Consider the following 6,034-nt stretch of genomic DNA (forward strand, 5'->3'; position numbering starts at 1 on the left):
CATGATCCAGCCGTTCATCCGTTTTGACAGATATTTTTTAAGGCATAATCCCAAAAATGAAGCAGGTCTAAATCTTAGGGGCATCACGTCACAGGAAACAATGGTGATTGAATCCTAGTCATTAAAACTTCGTTCCGACCCGAATGTTTATTTACCATCCAAACCTATTGATAAGATCACAAAGATTTGGATGAAGGGACCACACAAATATCAGCTTGATCCAAAACTTTTGTGGCCCACTGAAAGTTTTCAAAGGGTGATTACCACTGTTTCCAGTGTTATGGTCCACCTGAGATTTAGATCTTCTTAATTTTTGGGATCATGCCGTACAAATATTTTTCAAAATGGATGGACGGCATGGATGTAAGACCACCTCAATGTATTTTCATTACATCCACGCCATCCATCCGTTTTAAAAGCTCATATTAGGTTATCATACATAAAATAAAGTAGATCTAAGTCTTAGACGGACCACACTTTAGGAAACAGTAGTGATTAAATATTCACCATTAAAAACTTATTGTGGGCCAACAGATTTCTTAATTTCCATCCAATCTGTAGATAAGGTCAAAAATATCTGAATGAATGGATCATATGAATATCAGATTGATCCAAAACTTTTGTGGCCCACAATAAGTTTTTAATGGTCAATCACCACCGTTTCTTGTGGTGTGTTCATCTGAAATTTGGATCTACTTCATTTTTACCATCGTGCTATGAAATATACTTTTGAAACTGATGGACGGCATGGATTTAACACAAATGCATCAAGGTGGGCTCCACTGTAAGGGATCCACATAAGCTTCGCCCATTTGGGACTGTGGACCCCACCTTTTATCCAACTGTTTTTACGAAACAATACAAACTTAGTTTAGGAACTTAGACCTGCACGTGCGGAGACTGCATTTTAGGACGAAAATACCCCTCCATTCCTTTCGAAGACGAGCGCTGACACTCCTCCAACCAGGAATTGTACAAACGGCTCAAAAGAGATCAAAGTTACATGGCCCCATAGCTATGTATTTATTATATCCACAACGTTCATCCATATTTCGAGATCATTTCAGAGCATTATCCAAAAAATAAATATCATATTGAAAGATCAACTGGACTACACCACAAAGAGCAGCGGGAAAATTGATTTTCACCGTTAAAAATTTTTTAAGGCCCACCATAACATTTATTTTCCATCCAATCTATTTATAAGGTCACAAAGGCCTGGATGAAGAAAAAAAAATTTCATAATGATCCAAAACTTCCGTAAACCCTAAAAGGGTTTCAATGGTAGACCTTCAATTCTCCACTGCCTTTTACAGTGTGATCCACTTGATAGTTAGATCTGTCTTATTTTTTGACTCAAGTTTAATATGAGGTCGCCAAATAGATGGACGGTTTGGATATAACACAGACCTCATGATGGGAACCACAAAAGGCGGTGGGGATTACAATAGCAGATAAGAAAGTAAAAAAGTTACGGTGTTCTCTATGGCTACATATATAGCCGTAGCCATAGCCGTAGCCCCTGCTTTTTAGATATGTCCTTTAATGTGTATCGAAGGTCTTTCGATATGTATTTCCATATATCGAAAGTCTTTTGATATGATCGAAAAAGGTCCGGAACTATCCAACGAGTTTGCCGAAAAAAATCTGCAATTTTCGATACATATCAAAGAGTATTCGATATGTATCGAAGATATTTTACCTGTAGCTACGAATTATAATCGTAGCCATAATGGTAGTCCATGCATTTTATTTTTTTTATTTTTTTATTTTTTTACATGGAGAACTTTATTCAACCTACAATTTTTCTCTAATACATAATTATATAAATATTTATATATAAGCATATAAAAATAATTTCTCTCTTTTAATTCAATTCTTTGTCTATTTATTCAACAAACATATCTCCTAAATTAAAATGATTTACTCAACATACCACATGTGATTTTAGGGTAGGAGAAGCTAATTTAGCCAACAAACCTAGTTATTTTCCAAGATTCCATCGGGTCGATGGTCGACAATCCATTTCAGTCACTTCATAGTCAATTTTAATCACTTCACGGTCAAACTGGAAATTAAGCGGGGCAAAAATGAAATTGAGCGGGGCAAACTAGAAATTGAGCAGGGCAAACATGAAATTCAGCAAGGCAAACATTAAATTAAGCGGGGCAAACTACAAATTTAGCGAGGCAAACATGAAATTAAATAGGGCAAACTAGAAATTCAGCGGGGCAAACATGAAATTGAGCAAGACAAACTAGAAATTGAGGGGGCAAATATGAAATTCAACAAGGCAAACATTAAATTGAGCGGGGCAAACTAGAAATGGAGCGGGGCAAACATGAAATTGAGCCGGGCAAATATGAAATTCAACAAGGCAAACATGAAATTGAGCGGGGCAAACATGAAATTGAGCGAGGCAAACATGAGGTCTTACTTACATGATAGCTCTCATTTTAATTTATAGTTCACATTATGACCTATTGTGATTATTATGCTTAGAGCTAGGCAGAAAGGGACCGATCCGGCGGATCCGACCCGATCCACCCCAATCCATCCCAAACAGATCCGAACCGAAGGCCATGATCGGCCCGGATCGAGGTGGGCCAGCAAGATCCGACCGTTAATCGGATCGATTTCGGATCAATGGTCAACCCAGACAGACCCGATCCGAAATTCGATCCGATCATATTCAATTTGATCCGCACAATGTTTGTTTACAATTGTTTCCTGTAATGTTGTCCACTTGAGATTGGGATATACCTCTTATTTTTTAAAAAATACCATCAAATGATTTAGAAAAATAGATGGACAGCATAGATGAAGTAAATACATCATAATGAGGCCCACATAGCACTGACTTACCATCATTTAAGTAGTGTGATGCGGGAGTACCCAATTTACTTCTCTCACACATCTCGAGGTTCCTCGAGCAGAGCTCCTTGACGACGAGGGAGCCCATCACATACTTGCTTAGGATGTTAGGTGGGTCCCACCGTGATGTTTATGATAAATCCATACCGTCCATCCGTTTTGGGAGCTCATTTTAATACATGCTGCCAAAAATGAAGTATAATCCAAGATTCAAGTGGCCCCTATGAGAGGAAACAATGTAGATTCAATGACTACCTTCCTTTGTTTTCTCTCTCGTCCAGCACACTTGAACTTTGGATCCACCTATTTTTTGATATCATGGCCTAAAATGAGCTCTCATAACTAATGGACGGTGTGGATTTCTTACAAATATCACTGTGGGCCCACATAGCATAAAATCCACATCCCAAGGTTGGATCGGCAGGTGTACAACGTAACAGCGGACATGGTTCGGCGGGTTGCCATTAGCAAGTTCTGTGGGTCCCATCATGAGGTATTTGTTATATCTAAACCGTCCATCCACTCGGCAGGCTTGTCTTAAGGCTTGACCTGAAAAATAAGATAGATCTAAAGATCTAGTGGACCACACTGCAAAAAGTAGTGGGATTGAATGTCTACCATTGAAACTTTTAATGTCAAGAATATTTAATCTGAACCTTATATAACCAGATCTGACTCGTTTTTTCAGACCAACTCGAACTCGGTTCAGATCAGGACAACACTACAACAGTTCGGATCGAGTAAATGGACCCGAACTTGGTCTCGGATCGGCTCGAGTCTGGGTAAGGTGTTAAAAACTTCAAACCTGGTCGAGTTGGCCCAATCCGGTCCGACTCGACTCGTTGCCCACCTCTACTCTACGCACTATTTGATAAAACACCTGTAAAACCATTGTAGTTCAGGTGTTTATGAAAATGCCTCATGGTAAGGGCTACATCACTCTGGGTGAGGCTGGGGTGCACCTAATATACTCTTGAAAATTGGGTGGCTTTTCACTTATAGGACAGGACGTAGCAAATCGTTTGCATTCTCTCTGCTTGTGCAATCGTTTGCATTCAGCGGGGCAAACTGCCATTATTAGCAAGGAATGTATGTTTAATTGACCTATAAGTGAGGGAATAGAAACTTTACAGACATCATTTTTCGATCGTCAATAGAAGAACCAATTTTATGAACTAAACATCTCTCTTATGTTAGAAAGTTATCAGATGTGCGACAAACAAATTGTTTCTTTTTAGTGTTCAAATTGAAGGGAAAAAGCGAAATAACATGGAGTTATAAGAAATCAAAACAATAATAAAGAAACCTGAATTAACAAAGAGGAGAGGGAGACCCCCAGGGCCATCTGTAAGGTCTTGACCTCGGCACAGGTTGTCGCAGCCACTTCCGGCTCCGTAGTTTGGGCCTGGATCTCGGCCTTAGCTATCTCGAGCCTCTGACCAGCCTGCTCGACGTGACCCCTCATCTCGAGGAAAGCTTGGGGAGAGGTGAGAACTCCAATGACACCCTACAAAGAGAGAACAACAAGAAGTTAGCTGACCAACAAGAAAAAATGCATACAAGAAAAAAAAAGAGACACACGCCTCTATCTTGATCAACGTCGACACCACCCCACTCAGCAAGGGTTCAGGTTACAGGGCAAGCATGGAGCCGATCTCCTCTTTACTCACATGGTGGCTACTCCATTATTAACAATGAATCTATATTCTTGTATGTGTCTTATTCTTCAATTTTCAGTTTGCCCCGCTCAATTTCCGGTTTGCCCCACTTAATTTCTAGTTTGCCCTGCTCAATTTTCAGTTTGCCCCGCTCAATTTCATGTTTGCCCCGCTCAATTTCGATTTTTCTTAATATGCATTTAATCGGGTTAAATGCGCAGCCTGGAGTTCTTGGAACATGAAGCACAAATGCACCTGTCGACTGAAATGAAAGAGAACTAGCATATGCATATATATATATATATACACATATACATGACCAAAAAAAATAAAGGGTCGCACATGGTGTCACCCAACATAATCACAAAAGAATAATATGTCCAAAAAGAGTAGAGTTGAGCCCTCTGCGCAGCAGTCCAACACGCCATTTATAGGTCCGATGAGGGCCGGTTCATCAGCTGGAAGTAAGAGATCTCGTCCTCCTCCTCGAGACTCGCATCGCTAGGCTCCGCGAAATCTGTATCACCTGCATCTATGAATAGGTTTGGTTGGTGTTTTAAAACACCGTCTCAGAGTGGGAGTGAGTGATCAACTCAGTGGGTGCTATTAGTCTTAAGTTGCAACAAGCATCAATTATAATAAGAATTTAATGAAAAACAATCAATCATAAACATCTATCTAGTCTTGTTAATGTGCATGCATGCAAGATGATATGATGTATGCCCTCGCCATAACACTCCCTCGAGTGACTCCATCTAACGATCGCGTATGACAACACTCCCTTAGTGCGACCTCGACTGCCGAGTCGCCAACCTAGCTAATGCCATGTAATGATGATGTTAACCGGGTTCTTAGTTAAGTCCATTCATCCAGAAGATTTGGAAATCTGATACACCCCACGTATCAAATGCCCTGAACTAGTTACGAGGCCAAGACCCCCCAATGTGTGAGGCCGAGACCCCGCGATCCTTGACCTCGTCGGGTTTCCCCCATCCCCGACTTCAAGCACATAGGGGGTGCTGAATGTGGGGTCGCTCGCAATCACTACGGGGAGGCGCGTCACCCCAGCGTAGGCCGACAGCTCGGACATAGTGTCCTATTCCACCATGCCCGGCTCACGAGACTGTGGATCAATATTCCATCCGGTATCGATGGGCTACAATGGTGGTGGGGTGTTCCAGCTTCCATACATATGTGAGTAAACAAGGTTAACAAACTAGGTGGGTCAGCCAGTGGACTAAACCGCATAAGCTCAGACAAGTATGTGGCGGAACGACATTAGGTACAAGCGACCTATGTAGCCTAACTACTGCCACCCACACGTACTCGTCCAAACCCATGGGTTTAGCCTCCAGGTGGTCCTACCAACGGAACCACCTTCGCTCTCCTCATGTTCCTGACCAACCCAAGGGTAGGAATAGTGATTCATAGCATGCCAACTATCAATTTAACATCAAACATATTCAACACCATATTCTCATATTGCTTAACATACAGTTCAA

Source organism: Magnolia sinica, chromosome 12 (assembly GCF_029962835.1).
Source record: "Magnolia sinica isolate HGM2019 chromosome 12, MsV1, whole genome shotgun sequence".
Classification (NCBI taxonomy): domain Eukaryota; kingdom Viridiplantae; phylum Streptophyta; class Magnoliopsida; order Magnoliales; family Magnoliaceae; genus Magnolia; species Magnolia sinica.